The sequence below is a fragment of the Triturus cristatus genome, chromosome 3_1 (assembly GCF_964204655.1).
Source record: "Triturus cristatus chromosome 3_1, aTriCri1.1, whole genome shotgun sequence".
Taxonomy (NCBI): domain Eukaryota; kingdom Metazoa; phylum Chordata; class Amphibia; order Caudata; family Salamandridae; genus Triturus; species Triturus cristatus.
Genome location: NC_140583.1, coordinates 932,783,055 through 932,801,235, shown reverse-complemented (window position 1 = coordinate 932,801,235; position 18,181 = coordinate 932,783,055).

Below are 18,181 nucleotides of genomic sequence, written 5' to 3'. Positions count from 1 at the left end.
TGATGTTCAAGTTTGTCTCTCTCAGATATGTAGGACATTTAGCAGCAGTGAAATCTTTATACTCACACAGCTGGAAAGCAAGCAGCGAAGGGAAGGAGTGTTACTTTGAAAAGACAGTGAATCTAGAAGTGCAGAGCTGAGCATCATTGAGACGGGGGCTAGTGAGTTACTGCAACCACTCAAAATGTCATGTCACACCTAGCAAGGATGCCCAGGCTCAGTCACAGTAGAGTTGGAAACACTGTCCTGACCTCTTGGATAGTCAAATGCTATGTGGTGAATGAAGTTTGTTTATTCTTCAGCGGATTTAGATCCAATAATAGCTCAACAAACACCCAAAAGCGCCACTACTTTACTTTACTTTCCTCTCATGACATATCGGGACTGGTGGCTTAGTGGACTACTGCGTCCACTGTAGGGCTCTGTGTTTGACCTCATGGTCACAGGTTCAAATCCTGCTGGGTTCACTCAGCCTTTCATCCTTCTGAGGTCCATAAAATGAGTAACATTGAGTTGGATAACAATAAACAAATGTTATTCAGCGCCAAGATACCCTTCTGGGTGAACATGCGCTGTAAAAATGCACATGTTAGGTTATCAAGCCAGGACACAGGCCTAAATACTGAGGCACTTTCCCTGCACCTCTTGCACTGCACATGGTAAAGTCCGAGTTCAGGATTCTTTCCTTTCACCTTTAAAACTGGGAAAGCTTCAGAATCTGCTTAATCTGTGAAAGGAAAGCACCATGCTTGTCATGTGAGCCTGGTGTGGGCATTTATTTTTTGCAGTTATTTTTATATAGTGCGATCACAACCCATAGGTATTGGAGTGCTTTTCATGAGCACCAGTTACATTACACAAGGTCATGATCATTTTTTTTAGGCCAGAGCAGATTAAGTGATCTGCCCAGAATCACAGGATGTTTAGCAATGCTGAAACTTGAACCTGGTCCCCAAGGTTCAAAGTTAACAGCTCTGGCTGTAACTGGGGAGTTGGGAGCTGGATGGGTATGTGTGTGTGATGGGAATAGGGATTGTGGTTGGTAAAATGGTGGGGCAGCCCCACTCTCTCTTTAAAATAAGGGGACTCTTTGCTCCCTTCACTCAGTCTGGAGTCTAAGACAGGAGGCCCTCCGCCTACCTATTCTCCTGCCCTGCTCTCCAAACCCTACGGCAGCAAGTCCTGAATACTGTATTCAGAGGGCAGTGTGAGTGCAGCAGTGGTAGCAGGCACAGCCTGCGAGCTGTCTACTCATTGGTTGAAGTGCATTAAAAAAAGTATGGGAACTGTGATGCTGCACAAAAAGGGGGAGGCAGCGTTAGAGAGTCTGGGGGCGGGGTCAAAGTAGTGGCTAAAAACCCCCAAATATTTTCTAACTTTTTGGGGTCTTTCACCTTCAGGTAACTACATGTATAATAATGGACAGCTTTAGTTGAAATGAAAGTTATGTTAATCAGTGGGATAATATGAAACCCCTATTAGTTCATGCACTGACAAACCCATTAACATTTAGCACAGCAGGCAGGAATCTCTCTGGCAGACTGTCCTAGGCACTGGCACCCACATGTGCAGACTGTACATGCATCCCCATGCAACGGTGACTGTGCAGACTTTGCTGCAGAGTTCTGATGCTAGCCACAAGCATCCATCATGCAGGACACTCATCTCCACCAACTGTCAAAAGAGTCGGGCCAGCCCTTGATTACTTGGGGTAGGTGGAGGCTGTGAGATGCCTGTACACAGGGTCTCTGCTGAAGGAGGTTCTGGTCACTGCAGGTGAAAGGGGCAATGAAACAGCTCCTTATCCACAGGGGCCAGTCCTGGAGGCTTTGATTCCACCTAGTAGTGACACTGAACCAGTGACAATGTGCGGTTATGACCCTGAGATCCTCTGAAAATCATTTCTGTGGTAGAATGAAAAATAATGTGGCTGGGCGAGTGCAAGTATCAAGAGGGATTTTGGGCTGGGCATGAGGTTCAGGGGCAGCAATAGGGGGGAGAAAAACAGTCTAAACATTCTTAATGTACCTCTAACGTACCCAAACATTCAGCGCTCTTTGTCTAAAGATAGCTTGAGAAAATCTGATCACATCACAGGCAAACTGTGACACTTTCTGATTACAGCTAAGGAGGACGAGAGTCTGCGGCAGTAATTGGTTTGTAACCTACGTGCCATAGATAGATATGAGTATGGTAGTATGGTGTGCTTTTGCACCTGCTACCACATACAAGGTAAAGAGACACCTGCAGTTCCCCTGCTCCGACCCCAGTGGGTTAGATCATCAGGGTCAGTGTTTTCTTCAGTGATCTGTTTGCAATGTGCCTGTCTCAGGCTCCAAAGCCAGTACGCTAGTTTGAAGGGTTGATGCACCTGCTGGAGAGGGAGAAGGGGAGGGGGAGAATGTGAGCAATATACTGCACGTGAGCCTGTATTAGTGCAAGGAAGTGTGGAGTCGTTGGTACCTTTATTGCAAATTTAGTAGCTGATATAATCTAACTCCCTGGATCAACAGGGGAGATTACAGAGAACATTTATATAACAGCAGGAACACCCTACGTTGAGGTGCTTTAGCAAGAACCGAATGGTGTGCATGGAGTCTGTGAAGACAGTGCAAGGACTAGAAGTTAGGGGGGTATTACTGGGTTGTGCACTCATGTACGGTTCATTTTTATATTTCTAATTTGTTTTATGACAAACACAGTCTGAGCACCAGGGAGAGAGTCGTTTTAGAGCAGAATTGCATCTGCTAAAACCAGAATATAACCAAGGTTTTCTGGTTCCAAGACTGAAAGGAGTACATTTCACTACGATAAAGTACCTAAGTTCGGCTGCTGCGAGGCGACTCGTGACTGGGAGCTCATGGACCGCTACTCCAGAGTGCTGGGGTGTCTCTTGCAAACTCTGCATGCCTCCTGTGCAGCCCATTCTGTGCCAGGTGAGTGTTAGGGGGAATTACCCGATTTTCAATGCAATAAAATGAATTCCACCAATTCCGTTGTAGCTCGTAAATACACACAATCATCACAAATAGCGTTAGAGCACTAGTTGGATTTTTTTTTCTTTGTAGCCTCCTGGAAGAAAGCAGACAATGTGTTCCTCCGAACATGTAACATGTAATGTGCAAAAGTGGGAGGGTGCCAGGCGTCCTCAGATCAGACTGATGTCAAGTAATGAGGTGCGAGAAGCATCTTAGGAGGGGGATTTGGGGAGGAAGAGACAGGGCCGATGCTCTTGCAGCACTCACGATCCAGGCAGTTATTTCAAAATGTAGTTAAACAGACACATGTTCCAAAAAATAGCAGGAAAGACAGCATGTAACATGGGCCCGTGAGATAAAAATAAGGCGAGGGAGAGTGAATGAGACGGATCACAGTGTGTGCAATGTGAGGCCCACACTCTATTAGCCCACCAATGAATGAGTGTCTGAGATATGTGACTGATTTGGGACCCTGGAGTTTCAACATCTTTTCGTCTTTACATATAATATGTAACAGCATACAGCGGCTCACTGTTCACCACCTCAATTCTCATCCGGGCAAAAAGTAGACAAATTTGATCAGGCACTTTGCAGGTAACAGATAGCAGCTTCTGTCCCTAAAGGAAATTAATATAAATCATCCATCCGCCCCATCACTTTTAAAATCCACCAGCTGTTACGGGCAATACGAGGTAAAAAAAACATATTGCTCATTTGCTTCAATTCTACTGTGTGGTGTAGCTGAGATACTGAACACGGGAATTTGAAATGTTTACAACCCGGTACAATTCCTTAACACCACATTTAGTATAATATGAGCTGTTGCATAGCAGAGCTCCACTTACAGACAGTCCACTCCAAACCCCAAGTTAGCACGCTCTGTTTTCTCTCATGGAATCTGAACAGAGCACTAGCATAATGCAGTTATTTTCACTGCAATCCATTGAGCTCTCAGGAGGATCTTTGCATTTCTTTTTTCCTTCGCGGGCAGAGAGGATAAAGTTAACTGTACTCCTATGCCCCGCCCCCTGGTGCCGCAAGCTCACTTGGCATTAACCGGGTAACATTAATGCCACCCTTTCTCCTCACCTCTGTCTCAGGTCGCACCACCAGCACCAAAATATTTCTGCTACCCTCGTGTTAAAATTGAGACAGCTTCCTTGTGGTTCTGCATGTCCACCCCATTGAGCTTGAGAAAGCGAGACACCTGATTGCTGAGACTACCACTTATTGAGACTGACGTTTCAGTCCCCCCAGCCAATCACTGGCGAGAGCCCAGTCATGGGCTGCTAGCCGATCACAGGCCTCAAAAGTGTCTGCGGCTCTCTGACAGCTTTTCTGATTAGCTGCGAGTCCCAAAGTGCCCACAGGCTGTGTTATGTATGTGGTTTAATATCTACTTGTCAATCGGACAATATAGACATTAAATCTTTTTGCCCGTGGTAAAAATCAACCTGGCTCGGGCGTCGGGCGATATGATTCCCCCACCCCTGGCCATTACCCTTCTGTGCAGATCTACACTCGTTCTTCCTATGTACCAACTTCCCGCAAGCATGACAAGGGAATTTCTTTTAAGCCTCTTCTCTACTCATTTAAACTTTTCCTTGAGTCTCACTATTTGTCGGTCCCTCCTGACCTTGGTTCTGTGAAACAGTATTTGTCTCCTGTTGTTGTTCAGCCAATTTTACTTGAGCCCACATCATTTTCCCATTTAGCTTTTTCAGTCGAGAGTCAATATTGTCGCTATAATATTTTGCATATCTCAAAATCTCATTGATGGATTTACTCTGCCAACATAGCATATGTTGCTGTATCATTGCACTAATTTCAGGTCTTAATCCATAAACAAACCGATACACAAAATGTCCCATATCCATATCGCCAATGTTTTCAAATCCACTATACTGTTTAAACACCTGTAACAGCCTCTCATAATAGGCATGAACAGATTCCTTAGGCTCCTGGGTTGTTCTATCAATTTTTACCCAATCTGTTTCTTTTTGAATGATTTTCTATTTTAAAAAGGTAAGAACCTGATGATACTTTTTCATCACCTCTTCAGATGTGGCACCTGTTTTTGCATCCCTCGGATATTCATCTTTTGGCCAATCAACTGTAATCTTGCATTCGGTCCACATATCTGCGGGAGCCACTATTTCAAACAACCCATCTAAATCTTTCAGCAATACTTTGGATACCTTCACAAATCGATCCACTTGTTTATACCATTCAACCGTTTTCTCTCGTAATCTTGGAAAATCATTTGTAAAAGACAATATATATTGTCTAGTCCAAGGTACGTGGACATACCCACCACCCGGAACCTCTCTCATGGGAGAAACTCTTTCTGCCTGCTCCGTTTCCGTTTCCTTTACTGGAAACATGGATATTTCTTTTTCACTGGCTTCCTCCTTCTTCTTCACCAACTTACTTCTCCATTTTTCTATCATCCCCCATTTCTTCAAGATATTCATCAATTCTTTTATCTGCAACCTTTTTCCTGGCGTATTCAAACTTTCTAAATCTTTGTCAGTAAAGGCCATGTGGTACTTTTTCTGTAACATCTTTGATTTTTCAATATCAACCCCAAATTTACTTGCTACTTCTGACAATTTTCTCATGAATATTCGTTGCTCTCCAATTAATACTCTTGCACAAAAACAACAACTCATCCTCTGTATAAGTTACTAATCTTTCTGGACTTATCGTCCCAATAATCATTTCTTCCAAGTCTACTTTCAATTGACTCACATTCACACCTTTAGGCTGGGTATCTATCCTTGTTAATTCTTTTACCCAATTACTAAGCTCTTCTGGGGTTGGACCCGTCGAACTTCCTACTATGGGAGTCATATTTTGACCTAAATTTCTTGGCTCTAACTGGGTATTTCTTTTTGGGGTTTCAGTCATTAAATCTCCAATCGGTAGATCCAACAAGGAATTATTTAATCCACTTTGACTCTCGTTACTCACAACATTATTACTTCTTGGAACGGTTAAAGTAGGTATTTTCTGTAATTTTAGGTTTTCTCCAATTATGGTAATCACAGGACCTATAGTTACAGGAACTGTTACAGCTTCAGCATTTAAATTTAATTCATTTCATTTCTGTATTTGTTCTATTCTTGGGTTATTAAACAGTCTAACTTCATCTTCTCTTATTTGTTTAGCTAAATCAGTGACTTGGGGAGTTAATGGTGTCATGTTTATCAATTGCGGGGGAATCAGAGTCACTTCTGAACGTTCTTCATAAGGTGGGGGTCTTTTTGTCATTATATCTTCCAATAACTCATCATCAGATTCATTCAACCCTCTCTGGATGCTTAGATTTTTCTTTACATTTAGCTCCTGTTTGACCATCCACTGTCAAAACTGGGTATAATCCTTCAGTCACTACAGCCTTTCTCCATCTCTTCATTTGATCCTCTCGCCTTTCAAATGGGTAACCTCCGAACATCCTTCTACCTCTCCGACCCCCTCGATCCCGTTCTCTTTCGAATGCTTCAACTTCCCATTCTTCTAGGGCTTCATACTGTGTGAGTCTTGGATTTGGCTCTAAAGAGTTCATTTTTTCTCTTACATTTTGTAGAATCCTTACATTAAACATACCAAAGCCAGGGAAAGCTAACACTCCATCATCCTTTGTATATTTCATCCAGTTTTCCAACCATACACATATATGATACCCTCGCTCCATCATCATATAAAATGCGGACGTTTTCGGAGGCGGAATAGGAATTCCCTCCCTTGTCACAATTGGCCTATCTTTGTTAAAAAGATTCTTTAGTTTCTTCCACAAACCCATCTTTCAACTGCCCTTTATTAATATTTTCCACTCAAACAAAACACCAAAACCTTTCTGTACTTCTCTTAATTCAACGTCAACGTTTATCCTATCCCAGCACCCCTTACATTAATTAACCAATCTCAATATACTACGTATTTTCAGTCTTGTCCAATGTCAGTGCGACTCACACTAATCACCCAATCACCACTCCACTCACTCCCACTGCCTGACCAATGCCAGTGCTGCACCTTGTGATGTCAGTATAACTCTTGCTACTGACCCTCCCTTTACAATCTGCTCCTCGCTACACACCCGCTGTCTCCTCCAATACCAGCGCGACACCTTGTGACGTCAGTATCACTCCTGCTACTGACCCTCCCTTCACAAAATCTTGCGGCAATATTTTTCAGAGTTTTTCTTTAAAAAAAAAAAATCTTCTTTTAGTAGCAACATAAAATGACAATGCTACCTTATCCGTTCCCCTAAATAAAGAGATAGTATTCACTTTTCAAAGAGATATTCTTACATTGCAAGCAATAATAACGACCAGTGTTATCTCACTTTTCCCCTCAAGATCACACTGAGGTATCACAAGAGGGTCTCGACGTACAAAGAGGGTTGTTCTGTTACTGATCTCGGCTTCCCTTACCAGAGTTCCAAATACAGTGACCCTTCACTATCACAATCTTTCCTTTTTCACATGAAATTTTCCCTAAACATAATACCGACAGCCCTACCTAGCTTTTCAGTATTATCACAACAGACAAGGTACTTCTGCAGTGTGATTTCTTTACCACACTCTTCAAATTCCTTCCCGGGATTCCTCAGGCACCTCCTGTACCTGTACTCGTAGACAACATATAAACAAAAATACTGACTCTTCAGGTTAACCCCTTCAGTGCCCATGACGAGCTGGACTCGTCATGGGCCGCGGTTGCGCTGTGCCCATGACGAGTCCAGCTCGTCATAGACCCCGCCCGCTAATGAAAGGCGTGGCACAGGGCGGGGAAAGGGGCGGGCACTGAAGGGGTTAAAATCATATAATGAGTATTCAGTAACTATTACCTAATTAATCAATAAATCACCATCATTCTCCTACCAAGAAACTGATCCAGCGCAAACACAATAATTTGGACAGGGAGAAACATCCAATTACTTTGTTTACTGTGGCCCATACACATAAACCCAATGTCCCTGTTGTGCCGGTGTCAAGTTTGCGATTTCCTTACAATAGTTAAGAATATCCACAAAATTCACATATAATCACACAGGATCAACTCTTCATCTACTTGATCGATGGATCAATTAGTTGAATAATTGAAGGTAAATAGTCAATGCATTAATTCAGGAAAAACACCTCATGCGAGAGAATACAATCTAATAATCATCTAGCAAATAATCAATCTCAACAACTACATTTGTCGCATGGAGGGAAAGATGAAGAGACATCAGACAACAGGCATCAAATCAAATTCTTATTTCAGAAAGATAGATGAAGAGACAAAGCAAAGAATAAATTCTCGAGTTATCAAAGATACCAACCCAAGGAAATAATAACGAGGGAAACCACTACCCTGGCCTAGGTAGCGGCAGGGGACCCCGGAACAGAGTGCCAGGGATCAAAGTCTTTGGATCAGGATAAGGATACAACTGAATCAACTAGGCCTCACTGCAACCCGACAATCAGCAACGCACCCTCACTCTCTCTGTCTCCCTCAACAGTCTTGTAGCAGCCCCCCCCCCCCTAAATCACCTATTCTTTATACCCTTTTCGTACATGTCCATCCCACTAAAGTTGCTAATGTCATCTATTCTAGCCATGGGATTGGTTAGAAACGAGGGGTGGATGGTCATCCTACATTAGATCATGCTTTCTTTGACTACCCCATTGTTCCTCTTCTTTCCCACCTACTTTGTATACATCCCTACTCTCTCATGAGGGAAAGTATCATGTTAAGTACACAGTTTATACATTTTATAAATTTGCAGACTTTCACACGGAAGCACAGCAGTTGGCTGCTCATTAAGAGTCATGTCCTTCACCGAGTCACACTCTTTCAGCTGGCTCAGCAATTTTATCCACAGGTTCATGTGGTTTGTGTGCGCTGCCAGTTTCACTCATCACAGTTTGGTCAATTTTGAGAATATGGCGACTTTTCCATGTACTAAGAGAACTGAAAACAGACATTTATTAATAATATGGTTATGAAACGTTCACTGTTAACCACCCTCATCTACTCAGATCCAAGTTAGCAGTCATTCTAGCATAGCATAAGTAAAAAGCAGCATTAATTAGCATTTCTTAAGCATCATATGACATGCTTTTTAATACACTATGCGCACAATTTGCAGTGCAATCCATTCACAACACATTCTGTTCACCATATTATTACATCTTCGGTTATTTACTTTTTGTTAAGATTAATTTCATACATTTTGCGAAGCTGTTCACCCTCATGTAATGTATAGGTGCACATCAGTATTCTATCTACTTAACATTAGTATGTGTTACGGGGGTATTGAATATGAGCGGGTTTCTTTTTGCGAATCCCCGCTCCATAGGCATTTTGTGTAAATATATCGCAAGCCAGTTGGGTACCTTTTTTGGCTAATTTGTATGGCTTATCGGAGCAGATGGTAAATCAATGAGATATGCGTTTTGGTTGTGAGGAAAATACTATATCAACAATTGATATGGAGAGTGGTGAGTGCCAGGGTTTGACTACCACAGCCCAATTTAGTGATTCTAGTTTTGATCTAAGCCTTGATTTAGAATGTTTAAGTTGTAATCAAATATTGACTCTGATACGTGGGCTTCGTACAAATGGTGTTCCTGGACCTAATGTGCTGCCTAATGCCCTGTTCCGTGCCAATGTCGACATGTGGGCTGGTATTTTATATAAATTATTCAATGAAGCATTGACATTGGAGATTATGCTAGCATCATGACAAATTAGCATATTTGCAGACTATTTATAAAAGTGGCCCGGTCGCCAATCCCACCAATTATCGATTCATTTCGTTGACTGATGTTGATGCAAAGGTGTTTGCCTCCATTTTGTTGAAAGAATTGGAAAATTGGGCATCGCAGGAAAGCATTATTCAATTTAATCAAACTGGTTTTCGTAAAGGCCAAACCAGCACTACCAACCTGTTTGCACTAACGTTACTTGCTGAGCAGTCTGTCTTAAAAAAACTAAATTTATGCATTGCTTTTATTAATTTAAAGGCAGCCTTCAAATCTGTGCCTCGAAAACTATCTCAGGAAAACTGTTGAAGGCTATTATCCTTTTGTAAACGGATACCTGGGTTCAAGTCAGGTTGGGTGATGGTAGTTCCTTATCAAGACAAAGCAGATCATATTATGGTCTAAAGCAAGGCTGTGTTCTTGCCCCCTGTCTTTTTAATGTATTTCTATCAGATCTTTCTCAGCATCTGGATTTTATTAATGCACATGTCCCTTGTGAGAAGTTGGCCTGATATATGCTGTCCACTAGTTATAGTGGGCACCCTGTATCAGTCCAAACAACCCCTTATTGGTAATAGGTTAAAGACAACATTTATTGAAAGCTATCCTAGTCGTGGCTATGGAGAGCAGCCTTCAGGCTAAGTCTTGAAGGAATGTAAAGCAGCTTGTATAACCAGTCTATAATCTCTTGAGTCACTAAATGAAAGATATCCACACCAGGTATATATATATATATGTATTTATTACTAAACACACCCTCCTAGTCTCTTTATGAGACTAGAGGTCAAAACACATAAGTTACACTTCAATAATCACAGTAAAATAGCACAAATCCACGTCAGGCCCTAGGGGCGAGCCAACCCATATACTAAAATAGTGGTATAAGAACCACGACTTGACTAGACACAAGGCCTAGAGCCTGTAGAATCGCTGGGACACCAAGGAACCACCCAAGGTAGTGACACAGGGGACCCACGGGGGCCGTGTGCAGTGTGGGAACACAGCCGCGAGCTCCCGTTAGCTTCTATGGGGAAAGTCGCGGTTGGATTTTTAAAGATTAGGGACACGTAGAAATGAGTCAGGACCAAACCCTTTTGGACTTAGGAAGTTCTAGGCCTAGCACCCACGGGAGCACTGGAGTACTCGTGTTACCTCACCCAGGGAAGCCGGGTGCATAGGTGTCTTTTGGTGTCGGGTCGCGTCGTCGATTTCAATGGGAGCTGGCAAAAAAGTGCTGCTGCTGTGAAGATGCGAAGTGTCCGAAGAGATCCAAGCCTGGATCGAAGATGAGAATAACCTGAAAGCAGAGGGGACAAAGTCTGGGTCACTAGCCAGTGACCAGGAAGGCGATGAACAGATGCCCACCGATGTCGGGTGACTTCAGGTGAAAGAGGTGAAGCTTGACTCTTCAGCCATGAGGACCAGGAGGCATCAAGGATGACCAGGAGCTGGATTCGAGCTGTCCCACAAAGGATGTCGAGTGCTGCAGCTTCGGTGCCCGGATTGGACACAACAAGCCTTGGCAACAGCAACCCACGCAGGAACGAGAAAGATGTTAAGGTGCAGACCAGCAAGGTCTGAGGGACTCACCACTTGGTAGGGAGTTGGGGCACATCTGGAGCAACCAGGAAAGCCCAAGGAAATTCAAAGTTACCCCCTCAGGGACCCACCAGAGGCGAAACACAAAATGGCGGCCCACGGGTCACTCGGAATGACCAGGTGGACAATCTTCTGTGGATTCAGTGCTCGAGGTGGGGGCTACAAGTCAGCCCAAGTACGACTTCAAGAGACGTCGAGAATTCAATGCACTTGCAGAAATGCACGGTGACCAGGAGTTCCTGTTCCACGCTTTTCACGAGGGCTGTGGGTCTCAGCTTTGCTGGGGACTCAGGTTGGCCTCTGAGATGTCTGGAAATCCTCTTCCTGGGCTGCAAATACTTTGGAGTCCGGCAGGAACTTTGATAATGCAGACCGGCAAATTGCTTTGTTGGTGCCTGCCAAGCAGGGGAGTCACTCCTTGACACCAAGGTAGATTTCTTCAGTCCTCTGGTCTTTAGCAGAGCGTCGAAGGTCCAGGATTCGGCTTCAGAGTTCCATCCAGTGTAATCTAAAGTTCTGGTTACAGAGGTTCCTTACTTATACCTAAGTAAAGGGTTGGACTAGCTCTGGGGAACCACCTATGGGAGGGTTTGGAAAGAGGAGTGGCTACATCCATTTCATTTGTCCAGTTTCGCACCAGAGCAGGGGCTGAAAGCCCCTGAACCGGTCTGAGCTGGACTATGCACGGGGATACCAAATATGCCCCCAGTGCAGGACTTCAAAGCACTCAGAGAGTGCACCCATCCACCTCCAATACACATAATCCTGTCTTGGAGGTAGTTACACCTCCCTGTGACAAGAAGCCTATTCTCCAGGCTTCCCCTGCCGGAGCTTCGGTCAGCAGTAGGAGGCCAGACCTGTGTCTTTGGCTGCAGCATCCATTTTGTGATGCCAGGGCTCTATTAAGATTCTACCGGGTATACCAGTGCTGTCATGTCTCTCCCTCTAGAAGGGTGGGATCATACTCCCACACCAGTTACTGGTTAACACGACATGTTTCCGTGCAGCCAGTCCAAAGTTAGCATTTACCGTTTGGGTATAATGCACTTAAGGGTATATTGTCAGGCTGCCCTACTGACAACCCCGGAGAAGAGATTCCGAAGGCTGCAGAGGGGCTCAGCTCATGCCTGGGCACCTCCTCACATATAACCAAGCACCCTGCCTTGACTGATAGGTTTGTATGTGCAGTATATGATGAGATATAGTGAACCTATATCTCAGTAAGGGGTGCATGCACCACCTTACTCAGGCTGCAGTAGCAGACCTGTGGTGTCATTTTGGGTGGTTTTCCAGGGGTGGCATAATACATGCTTCAGCCCCTGGTAGGTCTCTGGGGTACTTATGCCCTGGGTACATATTATACCATATACTAAGGACTTATAAGGCCACCTCAGATCCAATCTGAACTGTACCTAAAGTACATGGAATAATTTTAGAGAGGAAGCAGCTAGGCTGGGGCCCTGAATAGCAGGGTCCCAGCCAGACTAAAGACGAAAAGCAGTGAAACACCAGCAAAAAGTGGGGGTAAACATGTGAAGCAGATCCTACTCTCCTACATCCCTAGGCTGGGAGGGGTACAAATCAGCTACCTTAAAAATGCTGATGATAGTATCCTCGTGAGCCATACTCCTATTGGCCTAGAAATACTTATAAACGCCTTTGATGATTACATACAAATAAATGGCCTTGAACTGAATGTGAAAAAAAAACAAAATCATGAAAATTGGAACTGTTAAACAGAAGTTCAATACATGGAAGGCCAGAGCAGGCCCAATCAAAGTTGTTAAAACCTATAGATATATAGGGGTGGTGTTCGATAACCGAGTTTCCTGCAAATACAATTTTAAGGACCTAAGGGCTAAAACCGTGACCTTAATTCATGCTTTTAAATGTTTAAAAAACTCACTGAATTGTCAATCATATGACTATATTCTTGAAGTCATCAAAGCTAAGTTACACCAACCCTTTTAATTGCTCACCCCTCACCAGAGGGAAAGATGCGAAGGTCCCTGATCTATTGGTTGTAAAGGTCTTCAAAGCAACTTTTGGGATTGCTAGATCAGTAGGCCAAGTAGGAATAAGAGTTTGGTCTCCAGAGACAGTGCCTGGTTTCAAAAGGAGCGTTTTTTAAATGTATGGTCGCTATGTTTTCATCAGCTCCTGCATCCCTAGAGAACATTTGCTGGTTAGAAATAGATAAGTCTGCCTATGCTGTTAAATGGAGATCCCATATCTTAATCTCCCTAAGGGATATTGGTCTGCAAATAGCACTGCAAGATCTGACAAGGCCCAACTATAAGTTAATTTGAGAAAAACTGATCAAAACTGATTCCCTCAAGTTGAATAAAAATATATTATCAGTGAAAAAGTATGCATGGTATGTGATTAAGTCATACCAATCTCCACGCATTCAGCCATATTTAACTGCTTATTTCTCAGCAAAGATTAAAAATATTTTTTTAAGGTTACGAATGGGAATAAATCCAACAAAAGAGGGCACGCATTCATGAATCAAGCAGTGGCCAGATTCTAATTGTAGACTTTGCGGATGGGCAGAAGAAACATTAGTACATATAGTGTGCGTGTGTGCTAAGCTGATTAACATTCGATGTTCAGTTTTGAAACCACATTTCTCAAGGATTGGGGTTAGATCAGCTCGTCAGGCTTTAATTATGTCAATATCTGGTGAATCGATCCCGTTGTCATGCCAATTGGTAAAATTCTTAGGTGCAGTCGAAAAATGTCTGATATAATAAGTTTGAGTTCCATTATTTTTATGGCTCTGGAACCTTATAGTTTTTATTCTTTTTATATTTAGTATATCTTAGTGTTCATGCTGCTAGGGTGATAATTAGAAATGTAATAATAGAAGTATCACTGCTACAGTAACGTTTGATGCAGTTTATTGTTGTTTTAATACAATGGAAGTTGTAATCACTGCACGTTGGCACTGTAAAATGCAATAAGTGTAATATTCTGCTACAGTAACTATTGAAGTATTTTTAATACATTTTATTTTTGTCGTTAGATACAGGGAATTAGTATGCTTTGCACGTTGTCACTTTAAACAGCAAAATGTGCAATATCATGCTATAGTAATTATTGATGTATCGTGAATTGGTCTGTTTTTTTAATATTATCATGAATGTATTGGTAAATGCTTAAATAGTATATGTGGTACAGTTTTTAAATATTGTGTGATCTGAAGAAGCTATAATTGCAATGATTTTTATTAAGAAAGATTTATATATATTTCATTCAAATCATGCCCCTAGTGCCTGCAAGATAACTGAATTTGTGATTGCCTGTTTAGAATTAAAATATAGCAGTATTTGCAGATTAGAGAAGTTATGATAACTTTTGGCCCCAGTGCCACTGCACCTGCTGCGCCATTCAAATCAAGACCCTATTGTCTGCAAGGTAGCTGCACTTGTGACTGCTTATTTAGTAGTTAAATATAGCAATATTTAGTGTTTAGAGGAGTTCTGGCAACTTTTGGCTCCGGTGCCACTGCATCTGCAGCACCATTGAAACCATGGCCCTAGTGCCTGCTAGATAACTGCACTTCAGACTGCCTGTTTAGTAGTAAAATTTAGCAACATTCTGCGTTTAGTGGGGTTCCTACTGCTTTTGGCTCCGGTGCCACGGCACCCGCTGCATCATTCAATTCAAGCCCCTTTTAACTGAAAGATAACTGCAATTGTGTCTGCCTGTATAGTAGTAAAATATAGCAAAATTAGGTGTTTAGAGGAGCTCTGACAACTTTTGGGCCCGGTGCCACTGCACCTGCTGCACCATTCAAATCATGACCCTGTTGTCTGCAAGGAAACTGGACTTGTGACTGCCTGATTAGTAGTGAAATATAGCAATATTACCTGTTTAGAGGAGTTTTAACAACTTTTGGGACCGGTGCCATTGCACCTGCTGCACCATTCAAATCATGACCCTGTTGTCTGCAAAGTAACTGCACTTGTGACTGCCTGTTTAGTAGTAAAGTATAGCAATTTTAGGTGTTTGGTGGGGTGCCTAGAGCTTTTGGTCCTGGTGGCACTGCACCTGCTGCACCATTGACATCATGACCCTTTTGTCTTCAAGGTAACTGCACTTGTGACTGTCTGTTTTAGTTTGAAATTTTAACAATAATCTGGGTTTTGTGGAGTCCCTAGAGCTTTTGACACCAATGCCACTGCACCTGCAGAACCATTTAAATCAAGTCCCTTTTAACCGCGAGGTAACTGAAATGGTGACTGCCTGTTTAGTAGTTGAATATAGCAATATTATGTTTTAGAGGAATTCCAACAACTTTTGAGCCCAGTGCTTCTGCAGCTGCTGCACCATTCAAATCATGACCCTGTTGTCTGCAGGGTAATTGCACTTGTGGCTGCCTGTTTAGTAGTAAAATATAGCATAGCTCTTGTATATTAACTTTATTTTTAACATGCAATGTATATTACAACATTTAGAATTTGATCTTAATGACCAAATAGATTAAGTTGAAAAAAGCAATCTGATTACGCCTACAAAGTGCAAAGAAAGGTACTGAGACATGAATAGAAAATTCCACAGACGTTCTAAGGCTAGAGCATTTGCGTTACACAATTAAGTAATAAAAAGTAAGCATTCCAGCATACTGTTAGAAGCGGTCTGCCTTTTCCGTGGGAAGAGATCTTATCTTAACTGTGAATGAGGCTTAAACCGTGTCAACAGGTTTAGTAGAAGTATCGTAAATGCGTGAAACCAAGAGAAGTTAAAAAAAAAAAAAGAAATTCCACACAGAAGCGAATGAACACAGTAATTCAGCAATGGGGACTGATAAAAGACCCCTTTGAAGATAGATATATTCATATATTACCTACTGGCGGACACCAGTAGGTAGTTATGGTTAGGGTATTCTGTCTATTCAAAAAGCGTTTTTTCTTTTGCCAACATCTTTGGCGCCGTTTGACGAATCTTTGCGAAAGTTTCAAAAGTATTGGTTCACTCTGGTCAGCTCCTGTCTTGAACGTTTCGGGGTGATTCATCAAGCAGGGGCCAAGAAAAAAGGGGGTCCGAAAACGCGTTTCCCCCATGTTAGTTTCCATAGGAACTTTAGACACGGTTACAGCCCTAGCTGCTGAACGGAATTACACCAAATTTGGTAATAAGGTAGCTCTTGGTCCAGAAAGCGACCTTTTTTTTAAATGGTGTAAATCCGTTCCGTAGTTGCTGAGAAATTAAAAAAATAAAAATGTATATATCTGAGCACCAAGGAGGAGTCGCGACTCCTCCTGAGCACAAGCTGCCAAAGGAATAAAAAAGTGAAAAATGCAAAAAAAAGGGGAAGGGTAGAAACACCCTTAAAAAAAAGCAAATCGGCCGAATTCACGCTGGGTGTGCGAATCGGGCTGAGAGAATAAAAATAATTGAAGCGTGGGCTCCTGCGCTTCGTTGTCCTTAAGCCCCTGGGTGGGCCAGGTCCTGGGGCAATGTATAATTAAATATAGTGGGGGCCTGCGGGGCCCCCACCTCCCCGGGGACCGCCACCTCCCTGGGGCTTAGTTAAGCCCCGGGGACAGCCACCTCAGGGCTTTTCATTTAAAATGTGTGGGGGGGCTCCTTCCCCCCCATGCTGCCCCAGGGACCACCACCTCCCCGGGGCATTGTTAATTATTGCTGGGGGCCGTGCAGTCCCACCCAAGCCCCGGGGACCGCCACCTCCCCGGTCCTTAAATTACAAAAATTAAGCATGGGGGAGTGCTCCTGCCCCCCACACTGCCCCGGGGACCACACCTCCCAGGGCACTAATTATTTAAATGCAGGGGTCCCTTGTGGGGCCCCGGGGACTACCACCTCCCCTGAGATTTGCATATGTTGGGAGGGGGCTGCGTGGCCCCCCTCCTGGAGCCCTTGATGGCACTGGGGACCGCCACCCCTAGGGTTGGCTCTTGCAATGTCCCAGGGTGCCCACCCCTGGGACATTGCTGTTTTCTATGGCAGGGCAGGAGCACGGCTCCCGCCCTGTCTTAGCAAACTCTTCTTTGCTTCATTGAAGCTAGATCAGGAAACCTGCTCTCGCTTCAACAAAGCAAAGCAGAATTGCTTTTGGGCAAGGGGAGCTGCATGTTACCAGCTCCGCTTGCCCAAAAGCAATGCCGGCTCCCACAGGAGGCGGGGAGCCAGCAGGGACCGTAGGGGCATAAAAGAGGCCAGGCCCCGGGGAACTGGGTCCCCGGGGCCAGAAGTGGCCAAGGGAAGGGGGACATGCGGCCCCCCTCCCTAATAAAAAATAAATAAATAAATCAATAAAAAGATCAAGGCACAGCACTGGGGGATGGGGTCCCCGGGGGTAATAATGGCATTCAGGAGGGGTACCTCACTGCACCACTGTGCAAATGCCCCCCCCTGGCATGTTCTAAGTTAGAGGATTAAGTCCCCTTCATTCCTGGGGGTACCTGGGGGCCAACTAGCCCACCAGGTACCTCCAGTAAGCCCCACAGCATTGGATTGCTGAGAGGTGGTCCGAGGCCACGCCCCTATTTACACCACTCTGCATACGCACCCCTTGGCGCACTGCTGGTTGGGCAATGAGGGCCTCTTGTGTCCTGAGGACCTCAGGACCCAAGTGGACTTCATCCCCCGAGCAGCAGTGCGCCAGGAGGCACGTTTGCAGAGTGGTGAAAAAGGGGCCGTGGCCACAGATCACTCACAGCAATCCAGTTGTGTGGGGCTTACTGGAGGAACCTGATGGGCTAGTGTGCCCCCAGGGACCCTCAGGAGGCAAGGGGACTTCATCCTCCAATCCACAGCACCAGGAGGCGCGTTGCAGAGTGGTGGAGAATCAGGGTATGGCCTGTGTCCACGTCTCAGCAA